The following is a 12,159-nucleotide window of genomic DNA, read 5'->3' as shown; positions in this document are numbered from 1 at the left end:
AGGGTTTTTCTTAAACCAAAAAATATAATATCTTTGATAAACTCTTTATGAGTCACTTTGATATTTGATAGTTTGTGTCTTTGAAGGAATTTGTCTATTTCCTTGAAGTTGCCAAGTTTATTAGCGCTATATAACTGTATTTAATTATATATAATTAAAGCTATCTACAGTATTCTTTCCCTTTAACATCTGTAGGCTCTGTAGGAATGTCCTCTCTCTAGTCCTCCAACCGATGTTTTCTTTCCCCCTTTTCATCATTAATCTGGTTAGAGATGTCAAATGTCATTTTTAACCTAGTCAAATGCTATCTTACTTAAATGATTACCTTTTTCTCTTCCTTCTGAGTGCTTTGGGTGAAATCTGACCTTCTTTGTCCAGAATCTTAAAATGGCAATAAGGGTCAGGGTTTAGTAAGCCCAGCCTGGCCCACAGTGCTATTCTACATGGCTCTCATCCTAAGAGTGTTCTTGTTATTGTTTGTTACATTTCTAGATGGTTGGGGGAGAAAATACATGAGCAATTTTATACCTGCTATTTGTCCTCCAGAAATTTTTCAAACTGTGGTTCAGATCAATGACACAGCTTTGTTTTGTTTCTTCCCCCAAAGTGGCAAGAAAACATCACTAAAAAGCAAAGGGATGGTGCAGTGCAGACAAGCAGTGGCCCACACTGGCTCCCGCAGCCACAGCTCTAAAGGGCAGGTTGGCTGATTTTCAAGCCTTCTATATATTCAATAAGCCATTAAGACATAAAAAACCAAATTTAACAAAAACAAACCAAAGAATACCAATGCTACTTTAAATGCATTCCATTAAGGTCAAATTTTACTATCATTTATTCACTTCAAAATATTTTCTAATAGTCCTTGTGATTTCATCTTTGACACACAGATAATAGACAGCATTCAACCTAAACATTTGGAGATTTTCTATGTATCTTATATCAATGTCTAGCTTAACTCTTCTATTGTCTGAAGCAGAAACTCTAGCATTTCCATAATTTGAAATAAGAGACTTGTGCGTCAGTTATCATCTATCTTGGTGGATGCTTCACCTTGTGCACTTGAACGCATGTTCTGTAGACTGAAGGTAGTGTTCTAAAATGTTAGGTCAAGTTGACTTTGACTATTATTTGCATAGTCCATATCCTTATTCATGTTTAGTCAGGCGTAGTAGATACTTACTCCTCTAACCCCAGAACCTGAGAGATTGCTGGGTCTCAGGCGAGCAAGGAGAAAAGGAAAGCAACTTACTGAATAAAAACAAACCACTGTTCTGTTGTTCTAACAACCACTGAGAGCCAGTGTTAAAGTTCCTAAATATGGTTGTGGTCCGATCCTTTAAAGTTCTGCTATTAAAACCGTAAGTCCACATTCATCCTGTTAGGGACTTGGAGCAGCAAAGAATGGTGGTGCATGCTAGAAGTCCCAAGTATTGGGAAGCAGGAGGGTTTTGAGGCAATTTCACTGCTAATTTTCTGTCTGACAGACCTATCCAGTGGTAAGATTGTGGCGTTTAAGTCTCCCACTATTAGTGTGGGGGGTTTAATGTGAGATTTAAGCTTTAGAAATGTTTCTTTTACATATGAGGGTGCTCTTGTATTTGGGGCATAATGTTCAGTATTGAGATTTCCTCTTGATGGATTTTTCCTGTGACTAATATGAAATGTCTTTGTCTCTTTTGATTGATCTTATATTAAGATAGCTACACCAGCTTATTTCTTAGGTCCATTTGATTGGAAAAATTTTTCCCAACCCTTTACTCTGAGGCAGTCTTTGAGGTTGAGGTATGTTTTCTGTATGCAGCAGAAGGATGGATTCTGTTTTCATATCCAATCTGTTAGCCTACATCTTTTTTTTTTTTTTTTTTTTTTGGTTTTTTCGAGACAAGGTTTCTCTGTGGTTTTGGAGCCTGTCCTGGAACTAGCTCTGTAGACCAGGCTGGTCTCGAACTCACAGAGATCCGCCTGCCTCTGCCTCCCGAGTGCTGGGATTACAGGCGTGCGCCACCACCGCCCGGCCCTAGCCTACATCTTTTTATAGGTGAGTTAAGTCCATTTTTATTAAGGGATATTAATGACCAGTGATTGCTAGTTCCTGTTATTTTAGTTTTTGTTTTTAGTGATGTTACTGTGTGTGTTTTTCCCTACTTTGAGATTTGCTGCTGTGAGATCATCTATTGTCTATATATTTGTGAATGTAGCTAACTTCCTGGGTTAGAGTTTTCCTTCTAGTACTTTGTGTAGCGTTGGATTTGTGGCTAGCTAGGTATTGGTTAAATCTGGTTCTGTTATGGAATATCTTGCTTTGTCCGTCTATGGTGATTGAAAGTTTTACTGGGTATAGTAGTCCAGGCTGGCATTTTGAAGCAATTTCAAAGCTAGCCTGAGTCACATAGCAAGACTGCTTCAGAGTGGGATAAGCAGAGGAGGAAGAGAGAAAGGAAGGGAGGGGAGAGACGGGGAACATGCAATACGTAGTATATATAGGACTAGAAGCCTGTGTATGCCTTTTTGAGCTGGGAGTTCAACAATCTAATTGGTGTGGCCAGTCTGTTAGTGATATGGGACTGTGCAAGGTTGTAGAGCCAGGATGGCTCAGAAACCACTCAAGTCTATGGGGCACCTCACATCCTTACATATTTCAATAGGATCAGATGCAGGGCCCTTTAGTAACGTGACTCATCGCCCTAGTTTTTCCCTTAGGAATGGAAGCTATGTGCTAGCATATTTGTCTTCATCAATGCTCAAGTCTATTCCAAGGAAAGGGGATTTTCACAGGCCAGGAAATTAAGTAATTTCAGTTTGCTCACCCACACAAGAGTTACCACCAGCCAGTGTATGTAGGGAAGAAACCAGAACATTAAGAGTGATCACCAAGGCCGAGCAGTGGTAGCACACATCTTTAAGCCCAGCACTCGGGAGGCAGAGGCAGGTGAATCCCTGTGAGTTCGAGGCCAGCCTGGTCTACAAGAACTAGTTCCAGGATAGCTAGGACTGTTACACAGGGAAACCCTGTCTCGAAAAACAAAACAAAAACAAAAAAACAAAACAAAGAACGATCCCCAAGCCTCCAGCAGTTTCACAGCTCATCGCAAGAATGTTCTAAGTATCTAAAGGCAAAAATGCACTCCTAGGAGTAATCAATATTTTACTCCCTCATGGTTGAAAGTGGTTGAAAGCTTTAAGTCCAACCAGTCACTCAATTCTAAAAGTCTAGTGATTTCTATCTCTGTCGCAAGCCCTTTGTTAAGTAGCACCTTCAGCACCATATCCTACACCTGGCTGTCATCATAGCATCTCCTGCCATCAGGAAGTTTGTGTCTATTTGTCTGGGACTGGATCACCCTCCCATTTCTTTAGAATGTGAGTTACAGGGGGTGGGACTTGTTGGTCTTCCTCATTAAAATCCCTTCCTATCCTAGGGCCAATGAAGCTGGCTAACAACAGCCTCCTGGTAGAAATGTGAAGAATGAATAAACCAGCCATGGAGAGGTACCATAAGGAGCTCTACCATTATTTATACTGAGGGCTGCAAATAGTTGTCTGGGTAAGGTGGGTTTCTATAATAATCTGGGCCTGTACAGCACTTGAAATAAGAAATCCACACCACTATAAGTCATGTTAAACAAGATAAAAAACTATGTTCAAGTAAACTTTTCAACAATGTTGTCTGAAAATAACTTTCTATCTAAAAACCTACAAGGTATCCTTAACTTTCAACTAACTTACAGTTTTCTCAGTAGTTTTGTGACTTTGAGAAAGTTTTGGAAATTCAGCCCTGAAGAGCATAAAGCTCAACAGACAAACAGAACAACTATAGCTGCTTCCCGGGAGAGGTGGCCTCATCTCAACATTATGATGAACAGAGAGTTAAAGTACTATTGCAGTAAAAAGTCCACAGCAGAGATTTGGCATTGAAAAAGTAAACTGTATCTAAAATTTTAAAATAATATATAAATGGAAATAAAAGGCTACATTTTTACATTTTCAAATAATTTATTGCCAGGCGGTAGTGGTGCATGCCTTTCATCTCAGCACTCAGGAGGCAGAGGCAGGCAGAGTTTTGTGAGTTCAAGGTCAGCCTGGTCTACAAGAGCTAGTTCCAGGACAAGTAGCTGTTACACAGAGAAACCCTGTCTTGAAAAACCAAAATAATAATAATAATTTATTATAGAGTGTTACCACAGAAACAGCACACCTGAATGCTGAGGCAGGAGTACCATAAGTTCAATACCAGCGTGGATTATATAGGAAGACCTTATTTCAAACAACAAATTATTTATTAGAATTTCACACAGAAGCCCTACTTTCCAATCTTGGCTCTACTCAGCGTTTACCATGTTGTCTTAGGGTTTCTATTGCTGCGACAAACACCATGACATAAAGCACGCTGGGTAGGAAAGGGTTTACTTGGCTTACATTTCCAGATCCTAGTCCATCACTGAAGGAAGTCAGAACAGGAACTCGAACAGGGCAAGAACCTGGAGGCAGGAGCTGATGCAGAGGCTATGAAGGAGTGATTACTGGCTTGCTCCAAGTGGCTTGCTCATCCTGCTTTCTTATAGAACCCAGGACCACCAGTTCAGGGATGGCACCACCCACAAGGGGCTGGGTCTTTCCCCACTGATCACTAATTGAGAAATTGCCTTACAGCTGGATCTCATGGGGCATTTCCTCAACTGAGGTTCCTTTCTCTCTGATGACTCCTGCTTGTCAAGATGACACAAAATCAGTCAGTACACAGGTAATCTCACACTCACAAGGTCACTACGAAGACACGTGTGCGCTCTAACTCCACATCCCTGCTTGCTTCTCTAAGCAGCTTCTCCCTTTAAGTTCTGTTTTTATGCATTTAATATTCCATCAGAGCTAGCCTCTGCTTCCAGACTGCTGATGCAGTGTGGCTCCTGCGGCCCTGCTTTCCTCACCGTGGTGGACTGTCCCCCTTCTGGAGCAGTCGTGTGCCCATAACCACAGCTGCTCTGAGTCACGAAAGACAGCTAGAAACAGGGACTCTTAGTGGAAGCAGTTTGAGATGTGATCCCCAAATACTGGAGAATATGACTGGCGGCTTCAGGGTCCCACCACCTTCACTATCCTGCAATGACAGACTGGAGCCTAGAATAGTGAGTCACAATCAATGGTTTCTTCAGGTATCCTAACACAACAACCAGACCCAAAACTAAGACAGATGCTAACCTAAATCACTTGGATTCCCATGTTCATAGCCTTACTGACACCCAGTAAGGTCATCATTGTGTGTCCTAAATAAATAAAAAATGAAAATAACACTAGTCAATATTTTCCACATATTTTTTTTCAAATGTCTTTTTAAAACTGTTATTATTTTAGATAGGAGTCTCACTGTGTAGCCCCTATCTAGCCTACAGCTTATTCTTTAGACCAAATTGGTCTCAAACTCACAGAAATCCACTTGTCTTTTTCTCCTGAGTGCTGAATTTAAAGGTGAGTGCCACCAAACCCAGCTAAATACCATCACCTTTAAATTATATTCATTTCTTCAGCCACTGATTGTGTATCTTAATTTCCTATTTTTATGTTTTCTCCTTTTGCCCCATAATTTTCTGTATTTCTCAATAAAGCATGCCAAATTGTTATGCAGAAAAAAAAATAAGACAAACTCTTTTAATCTGGGGCTGGAGAGGCAGCCCAGCTAGCTGATAAAGGTGCTTGCTACCATGCCTAATGACCTGAGTTTGATCCATGGGTCCACATGGTGGAAAGAGAACCAACCCTCTAAGTTGTCCTCTGATCTCCATATATGGGCCACAGCATGTGAGCTCACAAACAAAACAGTAAATTAATTTTAAATTTTTGACATACCTCCACAGAAATACTAATCTGTCTTATAACATATGAATCATGTGTGAATTACTCCATCCCTTTGCAACCAACAGTACCCAAATCTCCAGCTTGGAGTAAACTATGGTGTTTTTTTACTTGACCCCTCTCAAGTACACTACATCTTATGTAAACATTACGGGACTTCTGTCCCTAGGTATATTTGTAAGGCTGCCATTCTACTCAAAAGCAGTATGCAACTCGAAGTCTACTGCAGCATTACGGCCCTTTCAGCCTATAGTTTCAGTTTTACCTCCAATGATTCTTAAACCAAAAGCCCTCTGGGGCAATAATATTTAAATCAGGTTTTCCCATATTCCTAGCATAGTATAGGGCTCACAGACAAACCCTAATACAGGCTGACTATCCCTTATTCAAAACTCTTGGAACCAGAAGTATTTCATATTCTTAAGTTTCACATTGGGGATATATGTATAGCTTTTCCTTCTAATGTTATTCTACATCAATATCTGAAAAGTTCTAAAATGTAAAAGTTTCTGAATGACCATTTTGGAACAGATTAAGGATGGTCAACCTGTTTGACAAATAAACAGTGAACCCTGTCTCAAAAAAAGAAAGCACCCAAGCAAAACACCTGTATTGTTCCTCTCAAAACAAAGCAGACACCTGACTTTCTCCAGAGGCAAATGCTTCTTTCAGTCATTCTATCACACTTAAGTTACCAATAGGCAATTTTCCTCACTAAAATGATCTAAAAACTGAGCTTTAGTGCCAGGCAGCTGGCGGCGCACAACTTTAATTCCAACTTGGGAGGGAGAGACAGAGAGATCTCTGTGAGTTCGAGGCCAGCCTGGTCTACAGAGGGCGTTCCAGAACAGCCAGGCTACAGAGGGAAACCCTGTCTTGAAAAATAAGAATAAAACAGAACAGAACAAACAAAAAACAGCACATTGAGCTTTAAAAGGTAATTACTCCCAGTCCACAAAGAAAATTTCAGGACAGCCAGGGCTGTTATATAGAGAAACTCTTCTCAAAAAACTAAAAAAAGAAAAGTAATTACCCTAAGAAATGTTGAGATTGGGAAATAGTCTTCCCTAGGGAAGAGAACACCAGTTTCAGCCAATAACAAAAGGTCAGCACTGAAACATACACATATACACATACAAAAAACTTAATTATATAGACTGAGTGGGTTGTACTTATGTATTTAGAAATACACACACATACACACACACCCTCCCCTATTTAACAACAATTAATGAAAAAGATCGAGGAGTATATGGGAGGTTTTGGAGGGGAAAAAAGAGAAGGGGGAAATGATGTAATTATATTATAATTTCAAAAAAGAAAAAAATGTTTAAAAGTAATCACAGATAGTTGTAATGGCACATACCTTTAAACCCAGCACTCAGAAGCAGGTGGACCATTTTGAGTTCAAGGCCAGCCTGGTCTACATAGTGACTTCCAGGACAGCCAGGGCTACGTAGAGAACCCACCTCAAAAAAAAAAAAAAAAAAAGAGGAGGAGGAGGAGAAAGAAAGAAAGAAAGAAAGAAAAAAAAAAGGTAGTTTAAAGTTTTCACAAACCAGGCATGGTGGCTCACCTGTAATCCCAGTACTTGGAAGGCAGAAGGACTGATCTGAGTTAGAGGCTAGTCTGTACCACTATCAATTTCAGGCCAGCCAAGCTACACAAAAGATTATCTAAAAATAGGGAGGGGAAATAATCACTAAGAATCAACAAAAAAGACAACAGAATTGGTAGTTAGAATTAGCCTGAGCATGGACTTAGTTAGCAGTTAGGGGCAGTAGGTGCTATTCCAAGAAACCCAGTACCCACATGGAAGCAGTCCATAGCCGTCTGCATCCCCAGCTGCAGAGGGTTCAAGGCCTGTGGACACTGCATGCATGCAGTGCACAGACAGACATGCAGTCAAAACATCCACCCACACAAAAAGTTAGCTTGGGCTACACAGCAAGACACATCATAAAACAGAAAACCAATGACAAAGCATTTTATGTTATAAAGATTCTTACTTTAAGTAAGCTAGTTGCTGTGGACCAAAAAAATTGCAGCATAATTTAATTTAAAAAACAAATTTCTACTGAATAATTCAAGATCAAATCATGTGTGTGCATTTATAATGTTTTCTTCTTTTTAAAAAAGATTCATATTTTATGTTTTGTGTATATGCACATATGCGCAGGTCTCAAGAAGACTAGAAAAGGGCATCAGAGTCCCTAGAACTAGAGTTAAAAGGCATGAAGCCCTGTCCATGGGTGCTGGGAACTCTGGACAAGCACACACTCTCTTAATGGATGAGCTACATTTTCAGCCACAATATTGGTATTTTTACATTTGTCTACTTGTAGGGAAACACACTGCCGTGAGTCAGTCAGAACAACCTGTGACAGTAGGTGTCCTGTCACCATGTGCGACCCGGGGACTGAACTCAGCTTCAGAATTGCTGGCATGGCCGGTGCCTTTACCAGCTGATCCATCTCACTGTCCCCTCAAATTATACTTCTAATGGACAACAATCATTATATCTTCTAAGTACTGTTCAGATATTTACTATAAAACACTCTGACTTCTCATTCTTGTAGTGAGTCAAAGTCAAAGTCCAAACTACACACATTCAGACAGAATATTTGCCCTGTGTATACACAATATACCATATGCTAATAAACTGTACTATCATATCACTTCATAGACAGCCTGAGAAAGTAAATCTATTGCAACTCACAAATGCTAGTAGGCCATTTCTTAAATATTAACCTGTTTACTCTCATAATGCAAGGTCACTGACCCAACTCTTCTACCACTTAAGCTGAAGAAAAAAGGAGGACCCCAAACCGGTGTATAAAATTTTGTAAAACCTGTAACAGTTCAGTATCATTCCTACTGTATGCAAGGAGGCTGCCTAAGGACCCTACAGCACAGTCTAACATAGTAGGACCATCAGATGACAAAAGTAAGGTCAATCAAGCCTTATAACTAAGGAACCAGTGCTCTAGTTACCCGAACCAAGACGCTGCATCTGCACTATAACAGGTGTCAACCATCAGCAATGCGCTCAATGCTTTGCATCAAGTCATCATATCTCTGACAGTGAGAGTGAACTCAGAAGAATAGTGCTCCCGAATGGAATTTCACTTGTAGTATACAGTCTATTATAAAATCTTTCATAACTTCCTTCTCTGAATTCATGAAATTAGATGGGGACAAAGAAGAAATTCCCTTTAAGACTGGGCAGAAAATATGATTACAGTATCGATCGTTATTTGCCAAGTGGCAGGTTCAAAGGTGCCACCCTAAGGATGACAGCGCCATATAAAAATTTTTTTGATTGCTACAACACTGGTCCATATGCTCAAAAACAGGTGAGGACCCACACCCCAACAAGTTAGACTATGCTCTGTCACCAACATTAAATGTGGAAGAAAATGCCAATGCTCTGCCTCCCCAAAGAAGCACAACTCCCTAAACTGCTGAACACCATCAGCCAACCCCCACCAAGTGGTATTTTAAGTATTCTATCAGGAAATCATGATAAATACTAGCGGTTCCTCTAGGCCTCAGCAGCCGCCTTAGGTGTAAGCGAACTCAGCCCTTGATACTCAAAAAAAAAAATAATAATGTTGATGTCATTATGAGGCTACTGATTCTTTGCACTCCGGACAAGTCACTCTTGATCCGCGACGCATTTCCTCCCCCAGCTCCCAAATAAAAAGCTCTGCAGACAGAGAACCCCCGGGTAACCCGCTTCTCCTCTACCTCCAGAGGCTGCCGCTTTCTCCACCCTCCGGCTCCGAGGAGCGGGCTCCAGAAGGTCCCGGGCAATTCCGAGCCCGGGCAAGTGCTTGTTTTGCCTGTGCACGGTAGCTCTGTCCAGCTGCTTCCTTTTCCAGTTTGCCCGAAATGGAGCACTACAGGGTACCCGGGGGCTCAGGAGGGAGCCGGGGTGGCGATGTCGCCGCGGCCGCCACCTCTGGTATGTCAGGGGCCGGGATTGTATTTCGAAAGATCCGCCATTTTCACCTCGTCATCACCATCACAGCTCAACAGCTTCCCCGACAGCCGAGCCCCGGCAGCCGCCGCCACCACCAGTCACCTCCCCCTTCCTCCTGCTCCCGCCCCGGCCCGCCCTCCCGAGCAGCACACACCCACATATCCGGGGAAACCTCCCGCCCGCCCCGCCAACCTTCAAACGCACACCGGAGGTTCTAGCGCTCACCGGCGAGCCGGGCCAGACCTATCACCCAGGACCAGACACCCAGCTCCCGCGGGCCCCGCAGGAACGCCAAGGGAAGTCGTGAAAACTGCGGGATTCCAAGTCCTAGATACTTGCGAGGAGGGCAAGTCATTCGGAATCTGACACAAGAACAGTAAAGACCCCAAACTCTCATTTCCAGAAAAACACTGGAGATGGTAGACCTTGTTTCGGGTACACTCGGAGTCATTGGACACCTCTAACGTCACTCACCAACTTTGGCATTCTACTCCACCCACAGAATACTTTGACAGTATAGCTATTTCCATGTGCATGCCTGATTCTCAGGCACCCTTAATTACAGGCGCTGACCCTACACATAGTGTTTTTGGTTTCTTTTTTTTTTTAATTTTTAAGAATAAAGTTCTGAACTATTTTTCCTCTCCACCTAACTTTGGGCATTTCTGTCCATGAACGCCATTACGTCAATCTGTTGTTAGTTTCAAGTTGTACCAGTGCCACTAAATTTAAAATATATTGATTCCAACTGTGGAGTCAGGAATGATCAACTTCTAACATACATAAAACACAGTTCTTCGCTAGAATCTCTTGCCAAATGGTTTTAGGATCTAAGTTTCCAAATTAAAAACCATCTGCTGCTGATACGCTTGTACAACGCGGTGAGAATACAGCAGCTTGCTTTATATCAAGATTCCGGAATTACCTATCCACCCCTTCCAGTCCCTCTAGTCGTTTAGTTTAATAAGTAGCAGAAAGAGGATACAAGTAATGCTTAATCATATCAGAAAAAGAACACATAGGCTGCCAAGACTTCTTAATGGGACCAGCATTCTCCAAAAATCAGCTGTTTAATTTCAGAAAGCCTTAATTGCCAGTTCAAAATCCGTATTCTTTATCATTCAGCTACAATATAAGGTCTAAAAGACCTATTAGAAATGAACAAACTGAACCTCAGGATTGTGAATAGGGCTAGCCTACTGTCTTAGGGCTACCTAAGAATAAGGTCGAAACAGAAGCCATTTCCCTACCTCGTTTGAATGACAACTCCATATAAAAGTCAGCAGGCTCGGGCTTAATCTAGTGTTGTCTCCCACCCACTCACAGCGCGTTTTTATATACAGCCCGCTAGCGTGTAAGGGGTTCCCAGCTTCTTCATCTTTCAACTTTATTCCCCCACCAACAGCCGGGTTGTTTACCGTTGCTTGGCCAGGCTGAGTCCCAGCCCGCTCCCTTCCCCCGTGCACCGCGGGGACATTATGACATTTGGCTGGTGGGCTTCGCGAGGGAAACGGACACACACCCAGAGGAGTCCATACAAAGGGGCGTAGGAAGAACGCGGCGGCGGGCAGCAGCGAAAGGAGGCGCTGGTACGAAATGACACAGCAGCAAAACCGGTTCCCAGAAGCCCGGGGCCGCCGGCGGCTTCCCGGGCCGCGCCGAGAGCCTGTCAACAGCCGCCGGGCCCTTGCTCCCGAGCGCAGAGCGGGCGGCGCCGACCCCGCCGAGTGACAGCCGCGCTCTCGGGCGCTAGCGGCTCGTGGCCGCGCCCCGCCGACCCTCCGCCCGCCGCGGCCCACCGGCCCAGCTGCCCGGGAGCCGGCAGGCGCTCTCCGGCCGTGCGAGCGCCCCGCGGGCCCGGCGTCGGTCCCCGCCGCCCAGCCAGGGTCTCCGGAGCTGACACTCACCCGAGCCGGCGGCGCCGCCGCCTCCTCCTCGCGCCGCGCTCCCGGGGCTCCCAGCAGCCGCGGCGGCGGCGGCGCCTCCGAAACACAGACCCGGGTTTGTTCAAAATCACGCGCCCAGCGCCATTCCACCGCCGCATCCCATAATACGCCGGGCGCCCCGCCCCGCTCCGCCCGCCCCTGCGCCGCCCCGCCTCCGCCAGCAGCCTCCGTCCCGCCCCTTCCGCGCGCTGCCCCGCCCCCTGGCAACCCGAGGCGCGTCATCGCGCAAGGCTGGCGAAGCGCTCTCCGGGCCCACGTGACTCCTCCCGGGGCCTCCGTCAAAGGAAAGACGGGGAACACCCTGTCGGTTCCTGCTTCTGGCTTTGTGACAAGACCACAGTAGGTGCGGTTTCCAGCACGCCCCCGCTTCTTGATGAG

The 12,159-nt window shown here is 44.0% G+C and overlaps 1 protein-coding gene across 4 annotated transcripts in view; it reads right to left on the bottom strand.

Moving 5' to 3' along the window:
- LOC121460863 (protein lin-54 homolog) overlaps nucleotides 1-11,878 on the bottom strand; it is a 62,216-nt gene extending 50,338 nt beyond the window's left edge. For 3 of the 4 annotated variants that reach the window (XM_041671515.1, XM_041671517.1, XM_041671518.1), the window contains exon 1: nucleotides 11,743-11,878. The gene's annotated coding sequence lies outside the window, so the exon portion shown is untranslated. Of the gene's footprint in view, nucleotides 1-9,600; nucleotides 9,907-11,742 lie in introns of those variants that run through there. The other variant, XM_041671516.1, reaches the window with a different exon arrangement.
- Nucleotides 11,879-12,159: the final 281 nt, after the last annotated feature.

Source organism: Microtus oregoni, unplaced genomic scaffold (assembly GCF_018167655.1).
Source record: "Microtus oregoni isolate MIOR12 unplaced genomic scaffold, Mior012 000021F_ref0000039, whole genome shotgun sequence".
Lineage (NCBI taxonomy): Eukaryota > Metazoa > Chordata > Mammalia > Rodentia > Cricetidae > Microtus > Microtus oregoni.
The sequence above is the reverse complement of the archived record's forward strand: the minus strand, read 5'-3'. Positions and strand labels throughout refer to the sequence as shown.